The sequence below is a fragment of the Pan troglodytes genome, chromosome 5, assembly GCF_028858775.2.
Source record: "Pan troglodytes isolate AG18354 chromosome 5, NHGRI_mPanTro3-v2.0_pri, whole genome shotgun sequence".
NCBI classification, from domain to species: Eukaryota; Metazoa; Chordata; class Mammalia; order Primates; family Hominidae; genus Pan; species Pan troglodytes.
In genome coordinates, this window is record NC_072403.2 from 90,067,360 (window position 1) to 90,091,587 (window position 24,228).

The following is a 24,228-nucleotide window of genomic DNA, read 5'->3' on the forward strand; positions in this document are numbered from 1 at the left end:
TCACAATTGTGTTAGAATCCACATAACCAGGGCAAACCTACAGAACATATTGAGGTGGGAAAATTATATGTTAATTGTCTTTAATTCCTCCTTTGGTGTCATTTTCTTATTTCTATAACTACTTATCTTTGAACTCCAGGTCCTCCTACCTTTTAATTGTGACTCTTATTTTTATCACTAAAAATATCTATCTAAAAAATCCCTATACATAGTCTTGTAACTCCCTATAAGAGAGTGGGAAGTTGACCCTCTGGGAGGATTATATATTAAATGCACAGTATTTATCTTTTGCTGTCAAGTTTCTTTGACTAAACACTGGGTTTGTGAGATACAACAATGTCGCATATAGCTAAAGTTTGTTCATTTTCATTGCTATGTAGTATTCCATGACATGAATAAATCAGAATTAATTTATTCATATTAAAATTACTGGACATTACGATTGCTTTGATTTAATGATGGCTATGAATAAATTATGAATAAACTATGAATGTCTATGAATGTTCCTGGACATTGATTTTCATGCACACATATATGCATTATTGTTGGGTATGTACCTACAAATGAAAATGACTAGATTTTGTTAGGCATCTAGATACCAGCAGTTATAGTGTTTACAATACATGGATAAATCACAACCCAATACCAACAACTAAACATTTAGATTGTTTTCAATTTTTTTGTTGTTTTCAATTTTTTTTTGGTGGGGGAATGGAAGGTTAAATTAAACAGAAATTATATAATTTAAACAAATTTAGACAGTCTTAACAAGAGGGTTAATCAAATTATAGTAGTTTGTATATTATGATAAACAACATGTTTTTTTCTGAAATAAAGAGTTCACCCTAGGATCAGAGAAAAATCAAGTGACAGTTGCCTATTGTTATGACCAGCACTTTATTTGTTAACAGATCAACATCTCTTATTTTTGCTTGTATAATAAGTCCTGGGTGAAGTCATGGAAGCAACTCTGGGCATGGAGTAAGGTGAGCCACCTTCTCATTTTATCAATGTCATAGACCATTGATGTAGTCTTTTACTTATTTTTTCAACCTTTCTGGGGCTTGGTTTACTGATAAATAAAATGAAAATTTTAGAAAATCATTATTTTAACTCTAAAGTAAACTCGAATATAATTTTGTAATATAATATTTGTATTCCATCACTAATCTTATCTATAGGCTGTATTGAATTTTGCAGGAATTAGCAAGTGGTAAATATTTCCAACTATATTGAAAATAACAAATTACTTAGCATGTTATTAGAGAAGCCCAAAATGGTTTCTGATAATTTTCCAGCATGAATAATTATTCTTCATTTAGAGAAAAGATTTTTATCTGAGCATTCATCCTCTAATACCATTATTGTCATTTTAATAAATTAGTTTTAGAGCACTGCAATTGCTATTTTAAGACATTCAGTTAGAGGAGCAACATTTTGAGAATACACCACAAATCTTTGATTAGAAAACACTTTATTATGCTCTCTAAAGCGACAAGTTTTTAGTTATTTTTCTATGAACAAAATTCTAAGAATTTCAAAATATAGTGTGACTGTATGAGTTGGAGAAGGAGCAGAGACAAAATTAAAATGCTGCACTAGGTTTGAAAACTGGTTCACCACAAGGTGTTTGCTATTGCTTATGTGCTTTCAGAGCACAATATCATTTTCATTATCTTTGCTTTGATATGGATTTAGCATCAGCCTTCAAATACTGAACATACATTTTAGATGTTAGACAATAAAATAGGGTCTAGAAAAAGTGAATGTATTTTTAGAATAATAAAGAATATATTTTATATTCTCTGATCTTCATAAGAGAATAATGAAAGCAGATTCTTAGATAACTAAATAAAACACTTCTGAATGAGTCTGTTCCTTGAAGGTAGAAAAAAGGACTTTCAGTTAGTTTTGTTTGTATTTTTTAATCTATGAAAATATAAATCTCATTTTATGCATAACTACCTTATTGAATTGCTATCACCACATATAATTACATATTCATGAATAAATATATACCTACTATATATACAAAATATATGTTTCAACATTTCAATGCACATTAATAAATGAACAGCCACCTTCCCATCACAGAACTATTGACATGAGTCTCTCAGGTTTTCCATATATGCCATTAGAATTAGGAGGATACTCTGTTTTAGTAATAATTAGGATAGTCTTTTTTTTTTATAGTCCTGGCTCTCTCCAGACTCCAAATTCTTGGTTTATCATATGTTTAGGATATAAATGGCCAAAATATATTTTGAAAATAATGGGAGAGGGAAAGCAGACAGAAGTAGAATCTCCTTGATGCATTCAGAGATTAGTGTTCTTAAGAGACAGTGAAAACCTGCATAGCTCAAGGTTTGTGTGTTTATGAACAAGCCTGTCATATTTCCAGTAAGGTGCTAGGGTGAGCACAACACATTAAGAACCTGGCAGTGCAGCACGGGTCATTTCATGACTGCATGGCTTCTTGTATCCCTTGTAAATACAAAATATACACAAAAAGCCTCATTTGGCTCCAATTTTACTACAAGGCAACAGTAATGCATAAATACAGAAGAATCAAACAAAGACAGTGGCTTTTTTTAATAGAAAAAAAGTGACATGAAAGGAAAGCATTTCAAAGCAAATTGAAAGTTGCCTAAAAAATATTAGTAGAACAAAAATAAATCCAAAAAGGAAGAAATGCAAAAGTAAAATGAAAATTGAAATGGCTTTTGAAGTTTGTAGTATGTTTCTGAACTGCTACAGAAAGAGGGCTGGAATGGTGAAATAAAAATTAAACAATGGAATGAATTAGAAAGAAAAACAGTCCATGGTTTCAATGTGATTATAAGTTGAGATATTATAAAAAATACATGTAGAAAAATTCACAAGTGTTTTATGCATATGAGATTAAATTTAGCATAAAAAAGGATCTCCTGGCATCTGTACAATGTAAAAGATTTTAAAATGACATTTATGATTAAGGATCAAATAAAGTGCCTGAATGATTTGCAGTGAAAGATAGTATACATAGAACTGCATTACTTCAGACACATCCTAATAGATTATTATGTTTTATTCTAAAAGCAAAGCATTAGTCTCATATAAGGATTATAATGGTGATAATGTCAAGATAAGCTTTTATTTAGATATTCTGCTATTTCTGAGAGTCCTCAAGTAATCAAGCTCTAATATATGACCTGTAAAGTAGACTAACTGCTTTAATAAGGTCTCCCTTAAGCTTTCAAGACAGCTCATTCTCTCTGTTGATAAAATGTGTAACCTTAGATTCTTTCTCTATAAAACCTTCCCAGAAAGCTCCAGCTGGTGACTTTACCATTGCTCAAGTTAGGGAACTTATAGTCTTCAACTAATCATGTGCTGATAGGAGTAAATCTATGATTTGTGGCATCTGAGGCACATATATTTGGGGAAGAGATTTAGGGAAAAAATACAAAATTATAAATACAAAATGAGGTACAGGGACTTGGAAGTCAACTGAGATGTCCTTAGGTTGATGCTTTATTAACTTTTAGGTAAATCAGCCCCTGTGATGTATCTAAAGGTAGCTAACTCCTTTATTTGCCTAAAATTATTTTAGTAGGCACCAGAACATTCCATGTTTTCTCAGAATTGTAGCCAAACCTTTAAAGCTGAGGGCAATGAATGATAAATATCCTAAATTCTGAGTATATTTCTTGAATAGATTTACTAAGAGGTAGTCCAACTGACCCTTTGACCACTTTCTATCACACTCTATAACTATTCTCTTCTATAAGAGAAAGGTAAAGATCTATTGGAGAAAATTTTAAATGAAATTCATAGGGCTAAACAGTTCTGTGGCTTTTCCCACCAACGAAATCAAGTTAAAGGAGAGCTCGAGTGATTAGGGTTATCTGCAAAAGAGTAGATACTTCATATACTGACTGGATGTTTGCTAACCTGTAGATATTCAAATACCTGGCCTATACTATTAAAGAATTGAGCATGAAAAAAATTCTCAGGAGAAGCTCACATGTGTTCTCAATAATTTGGAGCCATAATGAATCCAAAAGTTGCTTAAAGTTGCGTACAATATTAGCAAGTTAGAAAGTTACACCAATTTTTTGAAATATTAATAAAATAGACTACTAGCTAGACTAATAAAGATGAAAAGAGAGAAGAATCAAATACAAACAATAAATGATAAATAGGATATTACCACTGACCCCACAAAAATACAAACTACCATCAGAAAATACTATAAACACCTATATGCAAATGAACTAGAAAACCTAGAAGAAATGGATAAATTTTTGAACATATACACCCTACCAAGACTAAAACAGGAAGAAGTCCTTGAATAGATCAATAACTAGTTCTGAAATTGAGGCAGTAATTAATAGCCTACCAACCAACAAAAGCCCCGGACCAGATGGATTCTACCAGCGGTACAAAGAGGAGTTGGTACCATTCCTTCTGAAACTATTCCAAACAGTTGAAAAGCAGGGACTTCTCTCTAACTCATTTTGTGAGGCCAGTGTCACCCTGATACCAAAACCTGGCAAAGAGAAAACAAAGAAAGAAAACTTCAGACCAATATCCCTGATGAACATTGATGAGAAAATCCTTAATAAAATACTGGCAAATCAAATCCAGGAGAACATCAAAAAGCTTATCCACCACGATCAAGTCAGCTTCATCTCTGGGACGCAAGGCTGGTTTAACATAAGCAAATCAAAAAACATAATTCATCACATAAACGATCAATGACAAAAACCACATGATTAACTCAATAGAGGCAGAAAAGACCTTTGATAAAATTCAACATTCATTTATGTTAACAACTCTCAATATACTAGGTATTGATGGAACTTATCTCAAAATAAGAAGAGCTATTTATGACAAACCCATAGCCAATATCATACTGAATGAACAAAAGCTGGAAGCATTCTCTTTGGAAACTGGCACAAGACAAGGATGGCCTCTCTCACCACTCCTATTCAACACAGTATTGGAAGTTCTGGCCAGGGCAATCAGGCAAGAGAAAGAAATAAAGCGTATTCAAATAGGAAGATAAGAAGTCAAACTGTCTCTGCTTGCAGATGACATGATTCCATATTTAGAAAACCCCATTATCTCAGCCCCAAAGCTCCTTAAGCTGATAAGCAATGTCAGCAAAGCCTCAGGATACAAAATCAATGTGCGAAAATCACAAGCATTCCTATATACCAACAATAGACAAGCAGAGAGCCAAATCATGAATGAACTTCCATTCACAGTTGCTACAAAGAGAATAAAATACCTAGGAATACAGCTAACAAAATTTGTGAAAGACCTCTTCAGGGAGAACTACAAACTACTGCCCAAGGAAATAAGAGAGGACACAAACAAATGGAAAAACATTCCATCCTTGTGAATAGGAAGAATCAATATCATAAAAATGGCCTTGCTGCCCAAAGTAATTTATAGATTCAATGCTATTCTTATCAAGCTGCCACTGACTTTCTTCCAGAACTAGGAAAAACTACTTAAATTTCATTTGGAACCAAAAAAGAGCCCACATAGCCAAGACAATCCTAAGCAAAAGGACAAAGCTGGAAGCATCACACTACATGACTTCAAACTATACTTCAAGGCTACAGTAACCAAAACATCATGGTACTGGTACAAAAACAGACACATAGAGCAATGGAACAGAATAGAGATCTCAGAAATAACACCGCACATCTACAACCATCTGATCTTGCACAAACCTGAGAAAAACAGGCAGTGGGGAAATGTATTAATCTGTGTTCATGCTGCTGGTAAAGACATACCTGAGACTCTGAAGAAAAAGAAGTTTAATAGGACTTGCATTTCCATATGGCTGGGGAGGCCTCCGAATCATGGCATGAGGTGAAAGGCACTTCTTACATGGGGGGCAGCAAAAGAAAAATGAGAAAGACGCAAAAGTGGAAACCCCTGATAAACCCATTAGATTTTGTGAGAGTTAATTCCCTATCATAAGAATAGCACAGGAAAGACTGACCCCCATGATTCAATTTACCTCCACCTGGATCCTTCACACAACATGTGGGAATTCTAGGAGATACAATTCAAGTTGAGATTTGGGTGTGGACACAACCAAACCATGTCAGAAAAGGATTCCCTACTCAATAAATCATGCTGGGAAAACTGGCTAGCCATATGCAGAAAGCCGAAACTGGATCCCCTTATACAAAAATTAAATCAAGATGGATTAAATACTTAAATATAAAACTCAAGACCATAAAAACCCTAGAAGAAAATCTTGGCAATACCATTCAGGAAATAAGCATGGGCAAAGAATTTATAATGAAATCACCAAAAGCAACAGCAACAAAAGCTAAAATTGACAAATGGGATCTAATTAAAGAGCTTCTGTAGAGCAAAAGAAACTATCATCGAAGTGAACAGCCATCCAACAGAATCAGAGAAAATTTATGCAATTTACACACCTGACAAAGGTCTAATATCCAGAATTCACAAGAAACTTAAACAAATTTACAAGGAAAAAAAAACAATCCCAGCAAAAAGTGGGCAAAGGACATGAACAGACACTTCTCAAAAGAAGACATGTATGCAGCCAACAACCATATGAAAAAAAGCTCAACATCGCTGATTGTTAGAGAAATGCAAATCAAAACCACAATGAGATACCATCTCACGCCAGTCAGAATGGCAATTATTAAAAACTCAAGAAAAAAATAGATGTTGGTGAGGCTGTGGAGAAATAGGAATGCTTTCACACTGTTGGTGGGAATGTAAATTAGTTCAACCATGTGGAAGACAGTGTGGTGATTCTTCAAAGATCTAGAACCAGAAATACCATTTGACCCAGCAATTCCATTACTGGATATATACCTAAAGGAATATAAATCATTCTGTTATAAAGATACATGCACATGTATGTTTATGCAGCACTATTCATAATAGCAAAGACATGAAATCCACCCAAATGCCCATCAATGATAGTCTGGATAAAGAAAATGTGGTACATATACACCATGGAATACTGTGCAGCCATAAAAAGGAATAAGATCATGTCCTTTACGGGGACATGGATGAAGCTGGAAGCCATCATCCTCAGCAAATTAACACAGGAACAGAAAACCAAACACCACATATTCTCACACATAAGTGGAAGCTGAACAATGAGAACACATGGAACCAGGAAGGGGAGCAATATACACCAGGGCCTGCTGGGGGGACAAGGGGAGGGAGAGCATCAGGACAGATAACTAATGCATGCTGGGCTTAATATCTAGGTGATGGTGCGGCAAACCACCATGGCACACATTTACCTATGTATCAGACATGCATATTCTGTACATGTATCCTAGAACCTAAAATAAAATAAAATTAAAAACACAAAAAAGAAGCTATATTATCACTGCTTTGCAGGGCAAAGATGCATGAGTTTTTGTGGCCCAAGTTGGGTAGAATTTTAACAAAACTTTTCAGTTACTCCAAAGTGACCCTAAAGGGTAATCAGATGTGATCAAAGGAAACCTGGCAGCGTGTTTTCTCATGGTAGGAGAAGGAAAAAGTTTTTCTTATTCATGCTCTATGGAGTTCAGGTTATTCAATGAAAGTTAAACTTATTTATTCAGTTGGTAAATTCCTTGGAAGGAACTAGGTTTATTTGTGTTTACATTTTCTGTGGCACTTGATATAATGCCTTCAATATTGTATTTGTTCCATGAATATTTGTTGGTTTGCTGATTACTTCCCTGTAATCTTTATCATTGTCAATTGAAGTCTAGGAGAGGAACACCAGTTTTCTGAAAAGTGACTTAGCACAGATGAACAGCTGGTTTCTTGCATTACTTTGCTAAAATGAGGGTTCTTTTATAATTATAAAAATTCAGCATTTATGCCATTCATTTCAAGTGTTTTTATAGGTATATAGCAGTGAAGGATTGTTACTCATAATCCAACTATTTTTGAGAAATGGAATCCATACTAACTCTCCACAAGAAGAGTAAAACTCGAATTTTCACTGAACTTTCCTTCGTATAACTCCCAGAGATAGACCCTAGATTGCTGATGATAAAAATTATGCTCCAGCTTTGAAATATCAGCTATCAATTTCATAGCACTGTTTGACATGTGACAGCTTTTTCATGTGAACAAATTCCTATAGATTCTGACCTAACATGATTTCCTTTGATGAGAGTCAGTATTGTTTTGAAACATTCAATACATGTTTTAAAGGAAAATTTTACAATTTTAATAAAACCATTAAACTAGACTCATAATATTGCTGAGCATATCAAAAGAACGAGTTCAAATAGGATCTGCAAAAGATGACCAAAGACATATTATTTAGTGAGGCCTGGGGATTCATTTGTCTCAGGTCATTTTGACCAGATCTCTACTACACACTTTAGTTACCAGTGTTGCGGCCACATATCTGTTGGAATGCTATATGTTGTATTTTTATCAAAGCTAGCAAACAATATTTAAAACAGAATATCACAGTGCTTGATAAATAATCATTACAAAAGTCTTATATAATTATTGAGGTTGCACTGAGAAACTTCTGTGGATACTGATTAAGTCAGCAAGTCAGTGATGAAATTAACTGGAAAAAAAGATGCTCACTTGAGACCTTTAAACAATAGAACTCTGCAATTGAATGAGTAGCTCATTTTTGATATCTAAAATTTTAAAAACCATAACATCTTAAAATTGAAGCTTACAATAGTTAAAAATATGTGCAGGTAATTTTTTTCTATATTTGAGCCTCATAGAGTCTTCCTTTTGAACTTTTTTCAGCAGGCTGTGTGTTCTCTGTTGTACTACATAATTAAGTCTTCCTGGTGCTTTGGGTACGAAGGTTCTTTGCAATGTGTTTGTTCCAAGTACAATCCTGGCCTACCTAGATACATCGTTTGAGGAATGTGTCTTCTTTTATATGTGAAGGAACTTCCCTTCTAGTGAATAGTTAATATCATTATCTTATTTGGGATCTCCTGGCAAGTTTTTTCCAGAATCAGATTACCACTGAGGCAGAGACTTACCCTCCAAGTCCATTCCTGCTCAATTGGTGAATCACACCAGCCAGCCACAAGAAATTTCCTCTTCTATTGAAAACCAGTGGAGCCCAATCTGGCTGAACATAACAGATCTTTTCTCACACAAATAACCACTACCTTTTCATGGCACTACTTGTGCCATCCCTCTCTCTCGATAAGAGGACCAATCCCCTTCTCTAGTATATTTAAGTTCAGGGTTTCAGTGCACAGGTATTTTCATCATAGGTCCTTAAAGAAATAATTCCTATATCCCTTTCAGAGGTTGGAGTCTCTCTTTTTATATCCCTTCTGCCAATCCCATCTCATCACTGAAAAAAATCTGAGTAACAACTCTGTTTTGTCCTGAGGCTTAGCCTTGCCACTGCCCAGAAGTCTTAAACATAGACTGCCACACTCTCTCAAAGCAGAGTCCCTTCAAGGAAAAGGAGCATGCCAGGTCCTCAGAGTTACTCCTGCAGCCCAACTTCCTGCTGCCTGGACTTGTCTCTCTTTACTTCTAAAATTAAGTACAGTCATCCGTTTTAATTTTGCTGTATAAAATATTTTATATTAAAATATGAGAACAAATATTAAATATATAATCTATAGAGAATATTTAGATTATGGATTGTCAAGTTCTAAGTAAAACTAAGAAGAATAACATCTAGAAGTTTCTATAATTCATTGAAGATTATCAGTAGTCTTACTGTAAGATTATACACATAACTGTTCATATCTAACTTCATTTTTTTGTAGCTTCATGGAATGAGGAATGAGTGATCACAGTTTTCCTGGAGATAAGGCTATATTAGGCATCAAAACTAAGATTGGGTTACAAAGATATTGATCTTTCATTATCCAACTAATGCAACAAGTTTAACCTAATAACTTTATTGAATTTGCATACTAGTGAGTGTTCATCATATCCCCTTGGTTTTGTGGGGGAGAATTATTTCAATTTGGTTTAATGGCATACTCAAAAAGAAGACCCTCTGATTTTTGACCTAGAAATTTTCTCCCTTTCAGCTAGAGAAGATGACTTGGGGATGTTAATGCCAAACCTACATCGTAGTTCTTCATGAATTGAGGAGTGTCTGAGGTATGGCAGCCCTGTGGATAAGCCATAAACAGTATATTGCACAAATAACCATGATCATAACTATTATAGTTATCACCAAAAAAATGACATATAAGCTGCTTTTAATAGAGGAACGGAACTTTGATAGGACAGTGAAGATAAATTCTAAACGCAGTAATTAATATAAATTCACTATAATACAAAATATGACAATAAAAATTCAACTACAGTATGACTGATGAGTGACTTCAATCCTGGCCTAGCTCCACTTCTCAAATGGTGTTGGGATCATGCTCCTTCTTTCTTTGTATGACTGTGTTCATTGGGAGAAGCTAGGAAAGGCTTACCTTGTGATCCTTTGGGAGCTAGTTCAGTGAACAGCTGGGTTTCACTCTCTTTACATTTCTACGTGTTGTGGGTGAACCCAAAATATTTTTTACTACCTTCTCAATTATATGACTCAATATATTACATGATTTACAAACTAAGATAATAAAAACAAACCTAAACATTTCCAAATTATTTTGAAGAGAGTCTTCAAAACAATGAAAAGTTGTGATTTAGTAAGTGATATAATTTGGATGTTTGTCCCTTCCAAATCTCATGTTGAAATGTAGTCCCCAATGTTAGAGGTGGGTCCTGGTGGGAGGTGTTAGGTCATGGGGGCAGATCCCTCATGGATGTCTTGGTGCTGTCCTCACAATGGTGAGTGAGTTCTCTCAAGATCTCATTGAATAAAAGCATGTTGCACTTCCTCCCTCTCTCTCTTGCCCCCTCTCTTGCTGTGTGATATGCTGGCTTTCCATCACCTTCCACCATGATTGTAAGCTTCCTGAGGCCTCAGCAGAAGCAGATTCCAGCAGCATGCTTCTTATAAAGCCTGCTAAACCATGAGCCAATTAAACTTCTCTGCTTTATAAATTATCCAATCTTGGGTATTTCTTGGCAGAAATGCAAGAACTGAGTAATACAGTAAGCATAGCCTGCCTCCATGATGGGATAAGAAATTATTACAGAACATTTATATCAAAAGAGAAGATGGCTTCCAACTTCAAATTTCCTTGTCAATATCACATATATGTGTGGATATACATGTGTCAATTTTGTGGAGCTCAATATTCTGTCAGATGTGTCATTTAAATTATGCAGATACTAAATTAAACTTTATACTTGACAATTACACATGAAACTGTTTTAAGAAAGAAATAGCAAGGAATGCACTAGTAATTGTCTGAAACACTCTAAATATTAACACATCTAAGCCTCATCACAATCTATGAGATAAGGAATATTCTTATCTCCATTTTAAATATAAAGAGACTGAGGCATGGAGGATCGGGAACAGAGTCAGAATTTAAAACCATGCAATCTAGTGCCACAGTCCATGTGCTTAACTACTAAAATTTTAAAGAAAAATCATTTCAATATTCTTTGGGTCATGAATAAAAGAACCAGTAAAAATGGGTCAATGTTTTGAATAAATTTACATGTAGTGTGACACATCCTTAAGTATGTATCATTTATTAGATTTTAAAAGAATAGAGATGCCAATCACCCCAAGCTGACTAGAATAATCACTTGAAAAAAAGCTCTTTGAAAAGTGAAGGAAGAAGCGGATATAAAGTATAATTAAGATAAAGTTTTGCTGTCTCCACTTTAAATATAGGATCTTACAGAGACCAAGAGACAAGGACCTGTTCAGTCTGCTCTTCATTTGCAGAAAAATTCTGTGAGTATAATCATATTTATCACTCGATATTTTTTCACACAGTGTCTGTTCTTCATAGGAGAAACAGGCAGAATTTACTGCCCAATACATTCTAGAATGTTAAATATATATTTGAAAATATAATGCTTTAAAAAATGCAGGCTGCTCTGACAAAGACTACTACATAAATTAGATGATAAAAGTAATAGATGTTATTGTATCAGATTCTGCATATTTACATTAGGTAAAAACCATTCTGTGGCTATTATCAAATTGACAGAAAATAACAGATGCTGGCAAGGATGCAGAGAAAAGAGAACCCTTGTACATTGCTCATGGAACTGTAAAATAGCATGGTCCAGTCATTATGAAAAACAGTATGGAGCTTCCTTGAAAATGTAAAAATATAACTACCATATGATATAGCAATCTCACTACTGGGTTTGTATCCAAAGAAAATAAAATTAATATGTCAGATATCTGCATATCTATTTTTGTTGTAGCACTATTCACAATAGCCAAGATAGAGTTACACTAAGTGTCCATCAACAGATGAATGGATAAAGAAAATTGGATATATATGTATATAGATAGATAGATAGATAGATAGACAGATATAGATATATATACTATTCAGCCTTAAAAATGAATAAAACCCTGTCCTTTGAGGCAACATAAATGGGCCTGGAATATGTTATGCTTTTTTTTCTGTGTATGGGTTGCATCTTTCTGCTGGTTTGCATGCCTCTTATTTGCTTTCTCTTACTAAAAACTGAACATTTCAGGTAATATTTTGTAGCAACACTGGGTACTGATTTCCCCTTCACTACCTCCTCTCTGGGACTTGTTTGCTTGTTTGCTTGTTGGTGACTAGGCTGAAATATTTTACTGAAGTGTATTTCTCTTGCAGTGTGCAGCCTCTGATGTTTTTCCTCATCTGCACAGTCACCCTGGCATGGCAATGGTTATACGAGGACTCTTGGTCCCTTTCCCTGATTTTCCTATTGAACCGTCTGCTTCTGTAAGCATTACATCCATCTGTTAGCTTCCACTATTTGCAGGATGATTTCTTTATTGTTTTCAACAATGTTCTGGTGCATAAATTCCATTTCAGTTTGATCCAATTAAACATAGGATCCTTTGCATAAGATCAGTCTTTGAGGTTTGTTCCAATCCAGGAGGGCTCTTACTTGCTTCTTTCTCTGATTTTCTCTCTGGCAAACTTGTGACTGGACTATAGTTTAGCTTGTTGCTCTCATGGAGTTACCAGCCTCCTCTTAATGAATCAGCAAAGTTTCATTGTTATCAAGAGTGCCCTTAGCTTGATCTTCCTCACACCTTGTTTGAAACAGTCAATTCACTTGAAGAGAGCTTCAGAGCCTTCTGCTTTTACAGCTCCACTGTACTCCAGAGAGCAAGACTCTGTTTCAAAATAAAAATAAATAAAAGTATACAGGAGAATGGGCATAGTTTATTTGCCAATATTATGCCATTTTCTATAAGGGAATTGAACATCCTCAGATTTTGGCATCTGAAGGAGGTCCTGGAACCAGTCATTCATGGATGCCAAGGGACAACTCTGTGTGGTATGGTGTCGGGTGTGTGTGTGTGTGTGTGTGTGTGTGTGTGTGTGTGTGTGTGTGTGTGTTATTTAACCAGATAATGGCTGTTTCTCTGGGGAGAGTGTTCATAGAGATCATTACTCTGCCAGTTTGGAATTGCTGTATATGTTAATGTTTCTATTGTTGGGGGTGTGAAGTGCTAATGGACTCTTAATTTTGTTTTCAAGAATAGTTTGCAAAATTATTGAAGCCTTTAATCTATATGATAGCTAAAGTGGGCCATACATTCCTTTTCTATTAAAGAATTACTGTTTAATAGACTATAAACCCCCTTTTATAATGATAAAATAATTTGATGAGTTTCAGGAGATTAAATTCATGTGCTCACTAATTTATAATTAACTCATAAACAAAATTTACCAAATAATTTATTTTTGTTTTACAAAGCTTCAAGGATTGAATGAGTGAGTAATGCTTTATGTCAACTGTTTACTTGCCTCTAACAAAAATACATTCAATCACAAATAAAATTTCGTCTCTCCAGTTTACATGGGAACTAGTCAGCACCAGCACGTCAGAAGCCATTCATAACTAAGCATGAGTTGAGCCATTTGAGAATCAAAACAAAACAAAAAAATGTCTATATATTTTGTCAGGTTAGATCTAAGGAAATAGAAAAACAAGACTCCCTTTTAACAGTTACATGTCTAAGTTATCTAAGTCAATATATTTCACAGAGGTCCAAAGATATACAAATTACTGAAAACTAAACACGTTTTCTAAAATATGCAAATACACAATGTCTGAGATCTTTCAATAAAAGTCTCTGTGTGCAACATACTGTGGTGATATAGTTTGACTCTGTCCCCACCGAAATCTCATTTTGAATTGTAATCCCCATAATCCCCACATGTCTATGGAGAGATCTGGTGAGAGATTGATTAGATCATGGGGGCAGTTTCCTCCATGCTGTTCTTGTGATAGGGAGTGAGTTCTCATGAGATCTGATGGCTTTATAAGGGGCTCTTTCCTCTTTGCTCCTCACTCTTCTCTCTTCTGCTGCCATGGGAAGAAGGTCCTCGCTTCCCTTTCACCTTCTACCTTCTACCATGATCGTAAGTTTCCAGAGGCCTCCCCAGCCATTCAGAACTGTGAACTCTTTCCTTTATAAATTACTCAGTCTCAGGTAGTATCTTTATAGCAGTGTGAGAACAGACAAATACATGTGGTAACATGTGGGTACTCCCCATGGTTCATTTCTAAAGTTTTTGTTTTTCAAGCTGTGTTAATTTTTCAATCTTGAGCTTATGGCCAGTGAGGGGACTGGCACAAACAAAAGCATATAGACAAACATAAATACACCACAATGAACATGCACATGCACATGCACACACTCACACACATACACACACACACATCTGATACAGAGAGAGGACCTAATACTTTTAGTTGCCTTCTCTGAGATTTTCGGTGTGTGTGTATGTGTTTTGCATTTTCACCATAATATGTATAGCTGGGTTTTTCTTCTTATTCAACATGGTTTTTTCAATATGTTTTTTTCATTTTGAATATAAAATTTTTTCATTAATTCTGGAAAATTCTCATTGTCTTTTCCCCATTGCTTCTAATTTTTTTTTAAGTTGAACATTTTCATTCTGTTATCTATGTGCCTTTTTTCCAATTCTCACATTGCCTTTCCACTCTGTGTTCCATTTTGAGTAATCTCAGATATATATTCCAATTCATTAGTACGTTTTCATCTAAGACTAATTTAGTCTTTAACATCTATTGAGTTTTTAATTTTAAGAACTTTGGTTTTTCACAATACTTTCTTTTGTTCTGTAGATTGCACGTTTACTCTGTTTATAGTTTATTTTGCTGTTTAGAAACTCTTTATTTTAATTAGGTGCCAATTGTCAATTTTTGTCTTTGTTTGATTTGCTTTTGAGGTATTAGTCATGAATTCCTCACCTAGGCTACTGTACAGAAGAGTATTTTCTAGGCTTTCTTCTAGGATTTCTATAGTTTGAGGTCTTATATTTAAGTCTTTAGTCCATCTCTAGTTATTTTTTTAATATGGTGAGAGGTAGGGTCCAGTTTCATTCTTCTGCATATGGTTAGCCAATTTTCCTAGCATCAGTTATTGAATGGGGTGTTTTTCCCTGTGTTTTTCTTTTGGTCAGCTTTGTCAAATATTAGTTGATTGTAGGTGTGCAGCTTTATTTTTGGGGTCTTTATTTTGTTCTATTGGTCTATAGGTCTATTTTTGTACCAGTATCATTCTGTTTTGATTACTATAGCCTTGTAGTATAGTTTGAAGCTAGGTAATGTTAAAATGACTAATATCCAGAATCTGTAAAGAACTTAAGCAAATCAATAGGAAAAAAAAACATCAAAAAGTAGACAAAGGACATGAACAGACACTTGTCAAAAGAAGACATATAGTCTGCCAACAAACATATGAAAAAAATGCTCAATATTAATAATCATCAGAGAAATGCAAATTAAAACCATGACGAGCTATCCTCTTATACCAGTCATAATGGCTACTATTAAAAAGTCAGAAAACAATAGAAGTTGGTGAAGTTATGGAGAAAAGGGAAGCTTATCTGCTGTTGGTAGAAATGTAAATTATTTCAGCTCCTGTTGAAAGCAGTGTGAAGATTTCTCAAATAACTAAAAGTAGAACTACCATTTGATCCAGCAATCTCATTACTGGCTATATACCCAAAGGAAAATAAATCATTCTGCCAAAAAGACACTTGTACTTGCATGTTTATCACAGCACAATTCATAAGAGCAAAGACGTGGAGCTGGGCGTGGTGGCTCGCGCCTGTAATCCCAACACTTTGGGAGGCTGAGGCAGGCAAATCACGAGGTTAGGAGTTCGAAACCAGCCTGGCCAACATGGTGAAACCCCATCTCTACTAAAAAATACAAAAATCAGCTGGGCATGGTGGCACACACCTGTAATCCTAGCTACTCAGGAGGCTGAGGCAGAAGAATTGCTTGAACCTGGGAGGTGGAGGTTGCAGCGAGCCGAGATCGCACCACTAAACTCCAGCCTGTGCAACAGAGTGAGACTCTGTCTCAAAAAAAAAAAAAAAAAAAAAAAGAGCAAAGACATAGAATCAACCTAGGTGGCCATCAGTGGTGGATTGGATAAAGAAATATGGTACACATACATCATGGAATAGTATCCAGACAGCAAAAGAATGAAATCTTATTCTTTATAGCAACATAGATGCACCATTATCCTCGGTGACTTAATGCAGAAACAGAAAATCAAATACTGTACGATTTTACTTACAAGCTGAAGCTAAACACTGGGTACACATGGAAATAAAGATTAGAACAATGGACAATGGAAGCTCCAAAAGTGGAGGAACAGAGAGGAGGCATGGTTGAGAACTCCCTTTTAGGGACTGTGTTCACTATTTGGGTCATGAGTTCAATAGAAGCCCAAACCACAGCATTACACAGTATATCCATGTAACAAATCTGTGCATGTATTCCCCCGCATCTAAAATTTTTTTTTAAATGATTTTTATTTCCAGTTGTATTTACTTATTTTCTTGTCATTTCTAATACTGGTAGTTTTTATCTTATTTATCTTGTGGTCACTATTCTCACTTTTGTCTCTAGCCAAATTACCTCATGTTCTTGAAGTATTAATTCTCCTGTTGCTACATTCTTTGGTTTTAAAATCCATCAGATGGTTTTTATTTTGAACTCTAGAATTTTGCAGATCATACTTGGGTTTACCAAAACTGTAAACATAAATATTTCAATCATTAAAACTTTAAAAGAAGAACATCAACAAATCTCTGTATCTATTAATAAAATGGCTAGCAGAAGGAGACAGTCATTCCCTGAATTCTAAGCCACTAATGGCTTTAATGTACTGGATCTTCATTCTGAAAGCCTTTGAATATGCTCTGATGACAATAGCTCTTTTCTGCTCACCTAGACACATTGGATAAAGAGACAAAATAGGAGATTCTAGGTACTTCTACAGAGTTCATGACTGTGGATCGAACTCAACTCCAGTGCATTCTGCCTCATGTACCTTAATATTTGCTGTTGAGAACATTGCTTGCTGCTAAGGAATTAAGCTATTTATGAGTTAAATGTTTTGCAATACCCTAAAAAGGGGGTTGATTTTCAGAAGATATTTTATTTCCTAAGACATACAACTACATGTAGAGTTTAAAGGTGTCAGCTGAAGAAAGAGAAGGTTCATCAATTTTGAAAGCAGAGCTTTACTTCTCATAAAGGGTTACAGGCTGCAGGGTGGCCATTCTGAGAAGCTAGGAAGCATAGCTTCTGGCCAGAAGCAGAAACTAGATACTTTGAGGTTGGGAAGAATAAGACAGGGATTTATGCTGAACAAGGTGGCCAAATATACATATTTAATAAGCCACAGAAGGCCATGAATATTTATGAAAGGAGAAACAAACACACGTGCAATCGAGCTTTGTTTCTCCCCATGGGACCCATGTTCAAAAAATGGGGGTGTTAGCATGATCTGTGGGTGGAGTTTTAAGCCCTCTCATGTCAAAAGGTGAAGCAGATGACACAAAAGCCCTTACTGTGAGTTTTCTGTAGACTGGCTAGAACCACTCATTTTTTATCAGGCAAAAAGGGAGGGGCAATGTCAAGGAGTTAGTTGATACTAATGGTGGAGTCTTTTGAAAGGGCTAGCTTCTGTTTAGCTCTTGGGGAATAAAGATTAATGGTGGTTAGCAGGGGAAGGGTATAAACAAGTCATGTATGACCTCCCATCCAGTCATGGCAGAGAACTCAGCTTCCAGGTTTTCTCTGGTGTCTCATTGACCAAGAGATGACCTGTTTAGTTGGTTGAGGGATTTAGAGTTTTATTTTTATTCCTCAAAGTTTCCAACTATCAAAATTCATAAGGAGAGATGCTTAAAAATATTTTCATATCCAAAATCTGGCTCAAGTTATAAAACTCATCTTTGATTTGTGTTAATTATATGACCTAAGAGCTTTCATGGTAAAAAGTAAAATCAGCAAAATAAGACATTTTCCAACCTCTGTCATTCCACATCCCTTCTTCCATTCATACACACAAATTTATTTTTGAACTCCTACTTTTACATGGAAGGCATATAATTACAGATAATAAATCAGATAAAGTCTCTGCTAAGATTAATGCAAGACATACAAAATGTAAGAAGTAATTGTATTTATTAAAATAATAAAACTATTAATGTTTACTTCTTAATTGTATACTACATTCTTTATATGCATTGTATCAATTAATCCATGAAACAATTCTAAGAGACACTATCCCACATATTATAGATGAGAAATCTGAGGACTGAAAGATTAATTTGCTATGACTACTCAATAGTAGATTTTGGATAGAACCAAGACAGGCTGAATTGAACAGGGGAATTTATGGTAAGTTTGGAAAAAATTAACATAAAAAAACGTGAAGAATGTATAGCATTTAGCGCAAACTGGAGAAGGCTATTCTAAGAACAAGCATGTAAATAAGCCTGGAGGTAAGAAAAAAACATGCTGTGTCTAGAAATTTTTGTGTCTGGAAATTTTTAAGTAGTTCAGTCCAGTTTGTCAAGACGTGCAAGGCTAGGCACATCAAAGGAAAGATGTTCAAGAACTAAAAATGCATCCAGAACAAAGAATCTGGAGTTTTGATAATGGGGTTGCTGTAAGTGCAACGTAGAATCACACACATATTTTAAGATTGAGAATGACATAATTAGAGTATGGGCAATAGGTTAGAGGGAAGCCAGATCAATTTGGATGCCACTGCAATAATCAAGGCAAGAGATAATATTGATTTACATGATGGTAGTGAGTGTGACAATAAAAAGCTGACCAGGTTTGATAATAAAAGAATAGAAGGTAAATTAAGCAAGATTTATAGTTTCCTGGATATTGGAGTAAAAGGAAAGTAAATAGTTGGGGATGACACTCAGGTTTCCAGCTTGAACAGCCAAGAAAATGGTGGTATCATTACAAAACAACAACAACAACAAAAAAAACCAGATATATTTGTGAGGCATATGGTGATTTTACTCACATTGTAAACATGCTGACTTAGGTGATTGGTCCATGCAGAGAGTTGTGTGGTAGGAAGTCTGATGTTGAAGTCTGCATTTCACCATAGAAATTGGAACCAGGGATGTCAATTGAGAATTCAGCAAACCAGAGATAACAGAGTGAATGAGATTGTCAAAGAAGAGGCTTGGAATGAGATTAAAACTTTGCCCAGGACAGAAACCTGAAAAGAAAAACACTTCAAAGTACAAAAGGGGAAAAATAACTTGAAAGAGAGCTGATAGGGAATGAAGTAATCTGACAAAAAGGGGCTGGAAACAGAAAAGGGAAAACTAATTTCAAATTTATTACTAAAGTTGTAACAAATGAAACAATGAAAATGAACACACATAGAAGAGTTATAACTTTAATTTTAGTTTCTCTTTTTACTTATAAAAAATGCTAAGGTATTGGATATTTCTCCAAACTTCAGAATAGAAACTGAATATGCTAACTACATTGGTACTAGTGGAGGCAAGCTTAGGGAATATGATAAATCAGTTAATGCAGTGCATCTTTTATGTGAAAAAATTCTCCTGTGAAAAGAGAAAATAAAACAAGCAAGTGGGATCCCTGAGAGAAATAAACTGTACTATCAGTTAGAAAATGAAGTAGATACAAAGGAACTTCTTCACATTTTTTGTTGTTATGAGGATAATCCAAATGAAAAAGCAAATACGACAAAGACAAAACAGTAGAGTCATCACTTGGTATCTGTAGGATATTGGTTCCAGGACGAGTCTCAGATACGAAAATCCACAGGTGCTCAGGTCTCTAATATAAAATGGCATAATACATATAACCTATGGACGTCCTCCAATATACTTTAAATCATCTCTGGGTTAGTTATAATAATACAATGCAAACATTGTCTAAATAGTTATTCTACTGTATTGGTTTGGGAATAATGACAATAAAAGAAATGCCTGTACTTTAGCAAAGGTGCAAATTTTTAAAATATTTTTGAAATATTTTCAATCCACCAATGCAAAACTCACGGATACTGAGGGGTGACTATACTGCATCAAAATACAAGAAAAGGCCTCAAAGCATTATGGATGGTTGTTCTTGTTTTGACCTAAAAAATCAACTTGTAGATTCCTAATTGTTATCACTATTTATGAGTAAATTCATAAATTTTTATTCAATATAAAGTTATTTTACTTTTAGAAAGATGATGTTAAAAGGGATAACATATAGCAACAGCTATCTAATGTTTTCCTGGAAAGGGAAACAAACCAGTATTTCCTAGTTTCTCTTTACTTCCTCAATGATAACTTCTTTTCCCACATGGTTACATAGTTTACAACTTAGTTTCTTAGGCTGTGAAAATAAAAAAAACAATTTGATAAATAGGAGTTTTAATATTTTAATAATGAAGATCTTACAACATGTTTTAATTTAGTATAAGCACTAACATAAAATGTTTATTTAGAAATCTATAATTGTCTAAAACTAATATATGAATTAAATTATAACAATACTCCCAATATTTTAAAAGAAGGGGTAGAATTAGACTAACTATTCATTATTAATTTTTAATCAGTTAGTTAATATAAAAGAATAAATATTCAGATATAGTAGAACATGTAACAAAAAGAAAAAGAATACTTATATTACAAAACACTATGACATGATGCATTCAAATTGATATACTAGAAATAAATAATCAAATAGATCAGTAGAGCAGAATAGAAAAACATGAGATCGCAATCGATGTAAAAATTTAATATGTAATAATAGTTCAAATCATTGCAAAAAACTTAATAAGTGCCAGCTATTAAATAAAGTTGAAAACTTCTCTCAGCAAATAAACAAATATATACCTACTACATTAAAGAATTAATGGAAAAATAAAACAATGATATTTTTAAAGATAAAATGTATATCCTAATAGTAGGGCAGAACTTCTTAAAACAGAGAATCTTGAAATATGAAAGAATATAATGTTTGACTATATAGAAATGGAAAATAATTATATAGAAAAATACATAATTACAGCCAAATAGTTAAGCAAAAAAAATTTGAAATGTTTTCAGTGCAGATGACTTATTGAAGGCCCACACTAGCCACAAGTTAATCAGAAAATAACCAAAAACCCAATAGAAATATGAATAAAATATCAAAATAAACAATTTCTAGGACAGCAAATCCAACTGACCAATAGACACAGAGATACTAAAATTTACAGTAGTTAGTTACATAAATGTAAATTGAAGTCACATTGAGAGATTCCATTACACTGATGTCAATGAAGATCAAGGAGAGATGAGATCAATACATTATGGTGTCTTTACCTTACGAAAGGCTATAGCTATTAATACAATAAATTGGACATTTGCCAGTTATTCGTGGCAGTATTATAAAGTGACAACAGTAAAATTTATAAAAGGATATATAATATGATTGCATTTTTAGAAGTAACATAATGATGACACTCTTGTGTGTAAATGTAAATATGCGTGTGTCTGTGTATGTGCATTGATGTTGATGTTAGTAATTGAGGTGAAAAGTAGAGCAAGTTGTTTATGTGGGTTACTTATATTGGGAGAGAAGGGTGAGGGCCAGAAGAGATTTTTAAAGGGAGAAGTGGAGTAAGGCAAGTTGAAAATACTGCCTCTAAAACAATTCTATCATGAAACGATGTACTTCCCTTATGAAAATATTTTACACACACACACAAACACACACACATAGGAGAAAAATGAAATAACCAGCTGGGTGCGGTGGCTCACGCCTGTAATCCCAGCACTTTGGGAGGCTGAGGGGGGCGGATCACGAGGTCAGGAGTTCCAGACCAGCCTGGCCAATATGGTGAAACCCCGTCTCTACTAAAAATGGAAAAATTAGCTAGGCCTGGTGGCATGTGCCTGTAGTCCCAGCTACTCAGGAGGCTGAGGCAGAAGAATCGCTTGAACCTAGGAGGCAGAGGTGGCAGTGAGCTGAGATCGCGCCACTGCATTCCAGCCTGAGTGACAGAGCAAGACTCTATCTCAAAAAAGAAAAGGAAAAAAAAAAAAAAAAGAAAGAAAGCAAAAAAACAAATATCCCACGTCTGATGACTTAAATGATATATTTTCACATTTTTTAAATAAAATTGAAGAATACAAAAAACACATGAAAAAATGCTCATCATCACTGGCCATCAGAGAAATGCAAATCAAAACCACAATGAGATACCATCTCACACCAGTTAGAATGGCAATCATTAAAATGTCAGGAAACAACAGGTGCTGGAGAGGATGTGGAGAAATAGGAACACTTTTACACTGTTGGTGGGACTGTAAACTAGTTCAACCATTGTGGAAGACAGTATGGCGAATCCTCAGGGATCTAGAACTAGAAATACCACTTGACCCAGCCATCCCATTACTGGGTATATGCCCAAAGGACTATAAATCATGCTGCTATAAAGACACATGCACACGTATGTTTATTGTGGCATTATTCACAATAGCAAAGACTTGGAACCAACCCAAATGTCCAACAATGATAGACTGGATTAAGAAAATGTGGCACATATACACCATGGAATACTATGCAGCCATAAAAAATGATGAGTTCATGTCCTTTGTAGGGACATGGATGAAATTGGAAATCATCATTCTCAGTAAACTATTGCAAGAACAAAAAACCAAACACCGCATATTCTCACTCATAGGTGGGAATTGAACAATGAGATCACATGGACACAGGAAGGGGAACATCACACTCTGGGGACTGTTGTGGGGTGGGGGGAGGGGGGAGGGATAGCATTGGGAGATATACCTAATGCTAGATGACGAGTTAGTGGGTGCAGCGCACCAGCATGGCACATGTATACATATGTAACTAACCTGCACATTGTGCACATGTACCCTAAAACTTAAAGTATAATAATAAAAGAAAAAAAAACTTAAAAAAAAATAAATAAATAAAATAAAATTGAAGAATAATGTGTATAATATAGGTCTATTTTGGTTAAAAAAAGATGCACTGATATCTCTTAAAGGTGGTTGTTATATGTATTAACTTAAAAAAGATGTCGGAAAATACATAACTGGCTAATTACATTGGTTATTTGGGGTGCTGGGAATTAATTGAATGGGTATGGTCTGGAAGAGAAAATAATTTTGCTTTTATAAGACTTTGTAGTTAATTGTATCATTTGTTACAACAAGCATGTATTGTAATCGTTTGCAAAATATAAAAGAAGTATAACAGCTGAACTTTGAATTATATTTTATCTTTTCACCTCAGTCTAATCTTATTTAAGGTTTTTATTCATTGTCTATTGAGAATAAAAAGCTAATTAAATTTTTTTATGGATTTCTAGAAAATTACTGTATAAGTATCATTTTTCTCCTGAGACATCATTCTTTATTCTATTCTCTTATTTAACAAATTTTATTAAGGGTTTGCTATGTGCCAGACGCTACGGTAGATACTGGTTTCACAATAATATGTGAAATAGATTCAGTTTTTTTTCCTCAGAGACTATATTCCTGAGAAGGAGAACTGATGGCAGTCAATGAACTTTAAAAAAAAGCATATATAAGTGAAGCAAATCTCTATAAAAAAATGAATAGGATGTTGCAACAGATAATAACAAGTTGGGGAAAGGGCCACCTAAATAGACTGTAAAGAAAAGCTCCTTTGGTGTATAAATAACCCAGATTCTTAGATTATGAGTTCAGGTAACTTTCAGGCTGGTGTCTATGCAAAACAATCCTTCAGAAATGAAGGAAAAATAAAATATTTCCAAGACAAACAAAGTCTAGAGAGTTCATTATCACTAGT